Source organism: Chelonia mydas, chromosome 11 (genome assembly GCF_015237465.2).
Source record: "Chelonia mydas isolate rCheMyd1 chromosome 11, rCheMyd1.pri.v2, whole genome shotgun sequence".
NCBI classification, from domain to species: domain Eukaryota; kingdom Metazoa; phylum Chordata; order Testudines; family Cheloniidae; genus Chelonia; species Chelonia mydas.
Genome location: NC_051251.2, coordinates 47,861,134 through 47,872,868, shown reverse-complemented (window position 1 = coordinate 47,872,868; position 11,735 = coordinate 47,861,134). Strand labels below are relative to the sequence as shown.

The 11,735-nt window shown below is 40.5% G+C and overlaps 1 long non-coding RNA gene across 1 annotated transcript; it reads left to right on the top strand.

Annotated features, from left to right (window-relative positions):
• The first annotated feature begins 479 nt into the window (after positions 1-479).
• LOC122462486 lies at positions 480-10,872 on the top strand. Its single transcript, XR_006285043.1, has 3 exons — positions 480-605; positions 9,999-10,068; positions 10,840-10,872. It is a non-coding gene; the product is annotated as an uncharacterized LOC122462486 (long non-coding RNA).
• Positions 10,873-11,735: the final 863 nt, after the last annotated feature.

The window sequence follows — 11,735 nt, the reverse complement described above, 5'->3', positions numbered from 1 at the left end:
TATATTTGTAGCCCATAGGGCTGGCTTGCCTTCATTATATTCAGCTGTAATGCAAGGGATCTGCAGGCCTGTATTCTGTAAGACATTAGCTTAAGCAAGTTAGTATAAGTATAGTAGAATAGGCCTATGACCCTTGGCATAGATAAATGGCCTGACAGTTACCATTTAACTTTTCAGGGAACTAAAAATGGTTTGCTTAATAGTGGGAGTTAGAATTTAACCATAAAGGGCAACCACAGGAACAAGGAAGTGATAACCACAAATCTACTTGAGCAAGAGGTGATGGATATGATAAGTTAAATGACATGAATATGTATTATTTTGTAAACCTATGGGATAAGTGCAACCCAATATGCTGAAGATAAGGAAGTTAGATTTGGGCATGGCAGGCTAAGCATTCGAATGAATATGCATGATAGGCTCAAGCCCTATAAAAGGGCAAACCACCATGTTGAGCATGTTAGATTTCATTCATTTGACCCTTCAGCTCTACTGTTATCTACGACCAATCTTGGGCATTGAGGAACCTAGAGCATTGGACTCATTGGCATACCAGAGACAGGGCTGGTCCTTTGGCTCTTACCACCAGGTCCTCAAAGGAGTGTGTAAGTATTCAAAAGCATATGCAAAGAATGATACTATAGATATCCCCAATAGTGTATTATTCCTATCTGTTTATATAGCTTGGAGATTTTCTGGCTTTATTGATTCTAATAAAAATCTCTAAGGCTTTACTTTGCCTCAGTGTGAGTGTCCTTGCCACATACCCCAAGGTTCCCTACAAAATATTGAACTTGTTGGTTTTAGTTCTGTGTAGCCTGATTCTAGGAAAAGGACCTTATTACCCTCAGCTCATTAATCAGATCAATTGGTGATCAATACAAGTATTAACCATTAAAAAGGCAACATACTCTCTAAGAGTGCAGTCCTTAAAAAAGCTATAATTGGTGCAGAACACAATTGCCCATCTGTTTAACAACTCAGGTTTCTGTGAACATATCACCATAGAGTGCTTCTACACTGGTTTCCTGTTGAATAGAGAATCCAGTTCACAGACTCTGTCCTGATACTTAAAACTCCCCAGAAATTTGTTCCTAGCTACCTGAGAGATCTCCATGCCCATGGCTTCCCTATACTATTTAAATTTCAGTGTTTTGGTAGAACATAACTGAGATGGCAAGGCTTGTGAGTGCAAAAGATGGGGATTGAATGGAAGCTGGATCTAGACTATGGAATTGACTCCCAAAAAAGAGAGACTGAGCACAGATTTAGACACTTCAAGAACATAATGCAGAACTCGTGGCTTTCTCTCAATAATTTACACCCACCTACCCACCCACCTAAAACAGCCAAAGCTGGAAACAACTTGTAAACTAATCAAATGATTACTTCTGCAAGCTGAGAAGAGAGAGAGCGCGAGAGACTGCTTAACCTTTATTAAAAGACCAACTTCATTAAGGAAATTAGTTTCACAAGTCCTTTGAGCAGTTATTTGATATAAGTATCACTGTCCCTGATAGCTAAATGACATAGTCCACCTCAAATTCCATATTCAAGCTATATGCATTCACAAGCTGTCATAATAATCATATTTCCGTTTGACACTGAAGAAATGTGCCATGAGTGCATTCAGTAAGTTTATCATTTAGAAAGACACTACTGTTTCCAGTGATAGGAAGAACCATGCATGACAGATGCTGGCCACATCATTTAACACACTTTTAGAAGGCACTCAGATACCTCAGTGCAGTATAAACCTAAATAAAATAAAATAGAATAGAATAGCAATAGTCCCTAACTATTTATGGGGAATTCTGCTCGATATGGTAGAATATTTCAAAACAGTAAGAAACAAAAATGTAAGGGTCCTCACTAAAGGAGCCAAAAAGAAAATGGGCTTTTTGATAGAAAATATCTAAGCAACACACACACAAGCATACATTGTTTTTAAACTTTGAATCCAGATCTGCAGTTCTATATATTTGTCGTAATAAAGGAAAATGAACTTGCTATTCAGTGCAGAAATTATATTCTGGAGAAACTGAATGGGATCATTTTTCAGGGGAAAAAATAATATCCATTATTAACGTATCAACTTTCAGTATAGTATATTGCTAAACAAAGCTAAAGTATATAAAAATCAACAGTATACAGATACAAGGACAAAGCCTGCCTCCATTCACACTGTTTGACCTCACTGAGGGAAAGAATTGACTCAATCTACAACAGGAAATGTTAACATTTTTTTATTTCCACTGGAGAATACTGGGACATTTTTATAATGTTACCTCATTTAGGGTCTGATCAAACACTTACATTTTTCCTAATTGAATATCAGACAGTATGTAGATAAAAGTCAGTTGGTACTCTTCTGCAGTTCATTCTCACATAGATAAATCAGGATCAACAGTTTTGCAGAAAACAATAGTGTATAGAAACTTAGAAAAGGAAATGTCACCCTACAGAGAGGAATGTTTATTACTGCACCAGTCACAGTTTAATGAAGAGTTTTCTGGAGACACAAAACAGACAAGACAACTAGATATGCTTCAGTGGAATTACTGTAGAGATTTACGCCAATGTAAACAAAACCAGAATATGATCCAATAGTTCTAACTATGGCTAATTTAGCCAAATCTTCTTGTTTTATCCACACAAATAGTTGACTTTAATAGGACAATTTACATAAGTAAAGTAAGCAAGGTTTTTTGCCCCCCATGTATCTGTCCTGCATAATTTTACTTCTATGTAGGTTACAAAAAAAAAAATACTGTCCCAATCACCTCTCCTTGTTATGCGTGGTTTTAAATGTTAAGAAACACAGTATTTTAACAGAAAATGGCTGATTGGACCAAAAAAATGTGCAAGGTGTTTTCAAATTTTCTGCATTTAATTAGCAGTTATTTCTTTCCTCTGCTTATTCCTTGTTTCAACCTTAGAAAACAGAGTCCAGTATTATCTTCCCATTAATGATTCTGAAAAACCTCAAAACTAGTGCAATAATAGTCGTGGCAAACACAATGCAGGAATGCTGTGATTTATTTTCTGTAGAGAAGATCAATCCTGTAATTAGTAATCAGTTTTTAGAATATAGGATCCAGCCATTATTATTCAGGCAAAATATCCTGTTAATTTCATTGGGACCTTTTGCCTGAGTAAGGATGTCAGGATATTTTATTTATTTATTTATTTATTTATTTTCAAACCTTTCAGCTGTCTTTGGGACTGGAACTACAAGATCTAAAATACAGCAAAGGAGGACAGCTTGAAGTATTTACCCTGGGTCCTGAATTTGCTGGAGCCCAGGCACCATGGGCCCATACAACTCACCGCCCCTGTTTATGGCCCAGCTGGAAGCAGGAAGTGCTGGAAATCTCATTCAAAACCTGTTTCTTGCGAGTTTTCCAATCAAATTGTGCAGAACAAAGAGATTCAGATACTCTGGATTATCACTGCCTTCCAAAACAAGTGACACATCTATGTCTGCAAAAGTCACTGCATTACTTTGCTGAAGGCATTATTCATGATGCTGGATGGCAAATGAAGCAAGTGTTTTTGCCATATTTGGAGGAACTCTGCTTTCTCAGCAATAAGCTTGTTACAGGCACGATCCTTTATTAGCACAGAACGCTGCTAGGTCTACACTTGGAGCTATGGGAGTGTTCCCCAGCTCACACAGACTTACTTGTGTTAGCTCTCATAGAACTAGCATGCTAAAAATAGTAATATAGCTACAGTAGTCATAGAATCATAGAATATCAGGGTTGGAAGGGACCCCAGAAGGTCATCTAGTCCAACCCCCTGCTCAAAGCAGGACCAAGTCCCAGTTAAATCATCCCAGCCAGGGCTTTGTCAAGCCTGACCTTAAAAACCTGTAAGGAAGGAGATTCTACCACCTCCCTAGGTAACGCATTCCAGTGTTTCACCACCCTCTTAGTGAAAAAGTTTTTCCTAATATCCAATCTAAACCTCCCCCATTGCAACTTGAGACCATTACTCCTCGTTCTGTCATCTGCTACCATTGAGAACAGTCTAGAGCCATCCTCTTTGGAACCCCCTTTCAGGTAGTTGAAAGCAGCTATCAAATCCCCCCTCATTCTTCTCTTCTGCAGACTAAACAATCCCAGCTCCCTCAGCCTCTCTTCATAAGTCATGTGCTCTAGACCCCTAATCATTTTTGTTGCCCTTCGCTGGACTCTTTCCAATTTATCCACATCCTTCTTGTAGTGTGGGGCCCAAAACTGGACACAGTACTCCAGATGAGGCCTCACCAGTGTCGAATAGAGGGGAACGATCACGTCCCTCGATCTGCTCGCTATGCCCCTACTTATACATCCCAAAATGCCATTGGCCTTCTTGGCAACAAGGGCACACTGCTGACTCATATCCAGCTTCTCGTCCACTGTCACCCCTAGGTCCTTTTCCGCAGAACTGCTGCCTAGCCATTCGGTCCCTAGTCTGTAGCGGTGCATTGGGTTCTTCCGTCCTAAGTGCAGGACCCTGCACTTATCCTTATTGAACCTCATCAGATTTCTTTTGGCCCAATCCTCCAATTTGTCTAGGTCCTTCTGTATCCTATCCCTCCCCTCCAGCGTATCTACCACTCCTCCCAGTTTAGTATCATCCGCAAATTTGCTGAGAGTGCAATCCACACCATCCTCCAGATCATTTATGAAGATATTGAACAAAACCGGCCCCAGGACCGACCCCTGGGGCACTCCACTTGACACCGGCTGCCAACTAGACATGGAGCCATTGATCACTACCCGTTGAGCCCGACAATCTAGCCAGCTTTCTACCCACCTTATAGTGCATTCATCCAGCCCATACTTCCTTAACTTGCTGACAAGAATGCTGTGGGAGACCGTGTCAAAAGCTTTGCTAAAGTCAAGAAACAATACATCCACTGCTTTCCCTTCATCCACAGAACCAGTAATCTCATCATAAAAGGCGATTAGATTAGTCAGGCATGACCTTCCCTTGGTGAATCCATGCTGACTGTTCCTGATCACTTTCCTCTCCTCTAAGTGCTTCAGGATTGATTCTTTGAGGACCTGCTCCATGATTTTTCCAGGGACTGAGGTGAGGCTGACTGGCCTGTAGTTCCCAGGATCCTCCTTCTTCCCTTTTTTAAAGATGGGCACTACATTAGCCTTTTTCCAGTCATCCGGGACTTCCCCCGTTCGCCACGAGTTTTCTGGGCAGCAGTCTGAGTAGTCTGGGCAGCAGTGAGCTGCATATCGGGCTAGTGCCCCTAGTATCTACCAACGGGAGTCCAGTAGAAGCTGGCTGGCTTAAACAAGAAAAGGGGGTCTTCTTACAGTGTCTCCACTTGGTGGGGCATGGTCCTCTTCTGGCTCCCTTGTCTAGTGTACGCAGGGGGTTTCAGATGACTCCCAGTAGCCAGCACCAGGGTGGAGTGCCACCCTGGTGCTGGTCTCTGCAGGGCTGGAACAGTCTGATTCAAGCACTAGATCCCACAGCAGTCCAAAAACTCCATTTGTGGAGAGGGAAAGTTAATCAGAGACTCCCTGAACTGTTCTGCAGCTCTTTCAGCTTCAAAGCTCAAAACTGAAACTACAACTAGTTTCTTTGTTTCTGAGTCAGGCTGTCCCTTCCAACGAAGGGTTGAGAAGCCCTGGCTCACCACAAGCCCAGCAAAGTGCTTGTCACAATACCCAATGCAAAAAGATTCCTATTAGCCTCAGTAACAGGCTTCTGTCCCATCCTCTACTCCAAGCATACTGGAAATGGTGTCAGAGGGCTGTGGTAGCCATTATTGGTGTAGTCCTTTGGGTAGGATCCCCCACCCCAGAGGCTCAGTCCAGAGTTCCAGGACCTGGCAAACTCAAGGTGGCAGTTGTGTGTATATACATAAAATTAGGATATCAGGTCTTTCATTATGTGATCAGTTAATGCAAAAGAATGATATATTGTTGGGCAAATTGGTTTTACAACTATTGTCAATCATATCGTTGAAAAACCAATTCACCCAACAGTGCATCACTTAGAGTTTAAAATATATTATACTGTAATAACAGCAGATTTTCAGATTATACATGTAAAATTATATATGTCAATTTCCCCAACAAGCTGTTTATCTTAATGCATACAATAAGAGAAAAATGAAGAGTGCCTGAAAGAACATTCAAATTTCCTCACCTTGATGTTTTTAAACCAGAAAATTAATATTCCATTACAAGCTTTTGCCTTTGTTTCTTTTAGGGAGGAAAAGCCAACAACAGCATAGCTGTTCATAAACACGCCAAAGGAAGCATTAGCATAAAATCATATTTTACAATCATTACAATCTGTAATAACTGAAAATACAGAATTTATCTTTCACTTGATGTTTTTAAAGGGGATAAGGGTTTCTGAACATGTCAAAGAAGGTTTATCCTAAATCAACATCAGCTGATGGATTATAAAAGTATTTGATGTCTTCACAAAAGAAAAACAAAATTGTTGTTTAGTACTGCATAGAGATTTATGTAATGGAACAGGCTAGTGGTCTATGTATTGGTCTACTTGGTGCAAGACTAAGCAATGCTGGATGCACTAGGATAATACCTAAGTCCTTTATAAACAATACATAGGTGTAGGAGTGAGCTTCCTCAAAGGATTGTGAAATGGCTGATAAGGTTCTGTTACTGTCTGTCATTGACGACTAGCTGTAGGCTGAAAAAGGAAGCCAAGCATATACATATACTCCTGTAAATGTACAGTATAACCACTGTCAAGACTCTAGATTGTGCCTTTTCAGGACCATATTCATACCAAAAAGGAAGTAGGAGAATATGGAGATCTCAGAGTAGTATGGGGCCCTGAAGATTTAGTGTGCTGACACATTGGGTTGTGACCATCTATTGGCACCTAGTAACAATATTTCAGTTATTACTTAAATAACAGATAGTTTCTGAATTTCCTTTGGGTGAATGAGATCATTTGGGATCCAAAAGCCTCAAGAAATGCCTCTGTCCAAAATCTTGCAAAGCTTTCATATTGGTGGTAGGATGTTTAAATGTTAGGATTTTTGTTGACAACATGGGAATAGTAATTTGTATTTGTTACCTAGACTAGTGGTTCTGAACTTTTTTGGGCTCAGGATCCATGTGTAAATGTTTATGGCCGGTCATGATCCTGTAAATAGTCTGGGGGGTGGAGGCCCTGGGGTAGTTTCAGTCAGGTTCTGTCCCCCACCCCACCCCAGGGTGGGGGATTGAGTCCTGCCCAGCACTCACCCCACAGTGGCATCTCCTGCAGCTCCTGTAATGTGGGATTGGCTAGGCTTGGCTCTCGTCTCTGGGTGTTTCAGTCTCTGGGGTGGCAGTGCTTCTCACAAACCTGACTGATGCTGGGACCCCAGAGGTTGCAGTGCCTGGAATAGGGAGGCAAGCCCAGCCAGCCCTGATGGACAGGAGCCACAGCAGTTGCTACACGATTCTATGAAACATTCTGGTGACCCAATTTTGGGTCCCAACCCTTGGATTGAGAAATCCTGACCTAGACAACATCAGTTTGTATTTGCTGGTCATTTTTGCAATTTAATATAACTTTATTCTCACTTTTCTTTTTAAAGAAATTTTATTCACTTGAATTTTGGTGTTAAATTGAAATCTAGACATGAGTGTGAACAGACTTCTGACTCTCAGCATCTCCACCCTGTGTTCAGTTCTGGATACAAGTTCAGATTTGCAAATCTGCAGTTTGCCACCATCTCTGTAGTGGGGCCACAAATAAATCTCCACCACAAAATGCCCCCCCCCCCCCCCCCCACTGTTCCTCAGACGTTCTTATCAACTGCTGGAAATGGTCCACCTTGATTATCACTACAAAAGGTTCCCCCCCGCCCCCAGTCTCCTGCTGGTAATAGCTCACCTTAGGCGATCACTCTCATTACAGTGTGTATGGTAACACCCATTGTTTCATGTTCTCTATGTATATAAATCTCCCCACTGTATTTTCCACTGAATGCATCCCATGAAGTGAGCTGTAGCTCACGAAAGCTTATGCTCAAATACATTTGTTAGTCTCTAAAGTGTCACAAGTCCTCCTTTTCTTTTTGCTGAATTTCTAGGACATTCAATCTGGATTTGGTGACTCAGGCCTTTGCCACTGCTTATTTATACTGCACCATGCACATAGTTTTAAATTACTCACTACTAGCTATTAGTTATACCAATGGAAGAAGAGGGCATCTCTTTGTTCAGCCATAGCAGTTTTTATACATCTGAACATGGGGCAAATGCTTAAACTTCTCTATTGAAAAAAAGACCATTAATCAAAAATGTGCATCAGTTTGGCCTTTTGGCCCATATTTTTTTCCTAAACAAACTGCTTTTTTTGCTTTTATTTTATACTGGTCTCTTCCCCCCCTTACTTCTGTTTTTAGTGACTTAGGTGTGATACTGTAATGAATATATGGAACACTTTGTCTTGTTATTAATAACAATATTATAAAATTACAATGAGTTGTGCCAGATATGCCGTGTAAGATGTCAGCGAAAATGTTATGTTTTGCCAAGTATGATAATCTTATTTATATGTTAGTATCACCTTTGTATTATGGGTTATAGATATGTATGACATCTGTTTCAAAACGTCTGCTATTTCGGGATGACACCCACAGACAGATTGGCATTCGTAGTGCGTAGCCTGCTGATGGCCTATCGAGGGTCATTAGCTGTACAATGAACCCATTGGAAGGGGGTAGAGGATACACCTTATAAGTCAGTAAGGCATGTAGGGGCATGCCGATGGATAGAGAACTCTAAGGCTTTTCCATACCATGTGCTGTGAAGCTTGAGTTTGGGACACAGGAAGTACAAGCCACATGGCAAAAGGGTATTAAAAGGCAGCTGCATCTTTTCCATTTGATCTTCATTCCTGTTTCTTATCTCTGGAATAATTTTTCTACAAACAAAGCTCTGAACAAAGGATGAATGACCCATCCAAGCTTTGGATGTGTTCCAGAGGGACTTTTAAGCCGGCAAACTCACCAGTACTGCTAAGAGCCTAATATATGGACTTTGAAGTCTCTGTATGTATCTGATTGCTTTGCCATTTAACAACTCTCTTCTTGTTCTTTTCTTTTATAATAAGGCTTTAGTTGTAGACACTAAAGGACTGACTGGCAGCGTGGTATTCTGGGTCAGATCCAAACTAATATTGACCTGGTAATGTGGCTGGCCCTTTGGGGTCAGAAGAACATTTTGTATAGTGAACAGAGTTTTTAAATAACTCTACTGGACCTATGTGCTGATTGGGAGCCAGGGAACTGGAATGCAATAAAGGGTGTTGTGAGATTTATTTTTTAGCTCCTTGATAACCATTGTGGGGGACCAGAAGCACAGTTTGTGACTGGTTGGGGAGTTTAACTTCAGTGTTAACCACCGGTTTTGGGAGAATCTGTTCTCCTTTTTGACCTTGGCATTTTATGTGAGGGTCTACCCTAGGCACACCAAGTCATATCATGTTAACTTTTTTCTCCAGGCAACTGGAACATGGTTGTAGTCCTTTTTACTTCTTCCCTTTTTTGCTAACGGGGTGGGGTACTCTAGAAGTAATTCTCAATAACACTGGACTGAATATGGATGTTCATCAGTCGTCTTACTCATACTTGTAGTCTGGCCCTGCAGAAAAGAGAAAGATGGTGGAAATGAATCACCACACACAAGGCACACTAAGTCCAAGCCTATATTGCTAGATTTTTACACCTAGTTTAAGTGTAGTGGCAATAGCAAAACAGGTGGGAAGAGCTGGTTGTTACAGATGCAACTGTACATTCAGGTTACTTATTGGGTCTATCTACATGACAAAAGGAGGTTATTTTCTTGTTGTTTTAACTGATTTAGCTAATATGATTTGAAACATCCCTCAATCTTGTTGTAAATGAGATTTTTTAAAGATTCTGAACTGTGTCTACACTATGTTGTTAAGGGGTATTTAAATCACATGCACTAACTCACTTACTAAAAAGCCCCTCTTTTGGTGTCTAGATATAGACTCACCAATGGTGAAGAGCAGGAGAGGGAACAGGTGAAGAGTAAGAGGGAACCCCGTTTCCAGGTAAAGGACAAAGAACTGGTCTAAAAATCTATATTTCTTTGCTGGGGGTTGAGTTGATGTACTTTATTGTTTCTTGTGTAGTGGTTTTATTCTCCTTGCCAACAGTCATAGCATTATTAATTTTCCAAGGGGACAGCACCCTTCTGTGTTGAAGACAGTGAGGAGTCACCTTGGGTGAAGGCAGCAGGTGTCACGAAAAAGAACCCAGGACTCAACCTATGCAAGGAGAAGGGAGAAGCTATTCCAAATACCAAGCATCAGGGAGGAGCCATATCTCAGGGGAAAGGGAAGAGTTAAGTTCCCAGTGGAAGCCTTAACTTTGACTCATCTGACTTTTGTAATGTTTATGGAGGAGTGGTGTTGACCATTAATATTTAGAGGTTTAAATATTCAAAACATTTCCACTCTATCCTCTACTTTGGTGCAGGATGTGGATGGTGTATAGTAAATACAGTATGGGGCACATATTGAAAAAAAAAAAGGATTAAAAAGAATTATTGAACAGTTTTCTCATTCCCTGAGCAATGTCCATCCTGTGAAATGAATGATATTAGATTCCTGTGGAGAACAGTGTGAGATCATAATATTGAAGACTGTCATAGTGAATACACACAAGGAACAGAGTTAAGGTTGCATGGGTAGTCGTAGTTCTGGCATTTTCTAACTTTTGAGAGCTTGACGTTGTAGCCTTAATAGCTTTCTTTTAATGTAGTTTGTTTATGAAATCTATGTTTTCTGTCTCTCACTCTCTGGATTTTTTTTTTACTACAGTGTGTCCCATCATCATACATCAGAGAGAGAAGAATGTTTTATCTTATAATTAATTTGGATCTGTGCCTTAATCACAATGGAAAGGAAAAAAGTCTACACTTTAAAATACAAAGTGCTTTAACTTTATTAATGTAAATCACAATATCAAGAAAATGGTATTTTTTATTATTTGTATTAGTGTAGCACCTCATCCCATGAAGGAATTATTTAGACTTGTATTTATCTTACGGACTTATTTGTTCCTTATTACCATAATAGCTGAGCAGTTCACAGCTATTGATCTTTACAATATTCCTATCGGATATGGAAGTCATTTTATCCCCATTTTACAGATGGGGAACTGAGGTGCAAAGACAGTGAGTGGCCCAACATCACAAAGGAAGTCCCAGGCTAGTGTCCTAACCACTGGTCAATCCTTTCTCTCTACACCACTGGAATGTATGCTGATATTTTTCTTTAACTAAAACACAAATGACAGAATACAAGTGATAAATGGGTGACTTCCATTACAATCTCTTCTGTGTCTCTCTCGATGCAGAGCTTTAACAGGAGCCTTTCCCTGTGACTGGGAAAGGCTCCAGGAGTGGGGAGGCAGTGGGACACGACATTGCTAAAAACAGTAGTGTAGACAGGGAGGCACTGCTTGGATGAGTTGAGACCCAGGTATGTATAATACAGGGCTATGTACCCACAGGGTTCAGGGGTGTCTTTACTCACCTATGCAGTGTCTCACCATCCACACTGCTATTTATACCTGTGCTAGGGGTGTGTGAAGTGTTTGTACTCTACACACTTCTGAAAGTGTGCAGTGTAGACCTGCCCTTACTGAATATTGAGCTATGGCTTCAAGAATACTATAGTTAGAATACTTGGAAATATAAAATATGTTTAGAGTA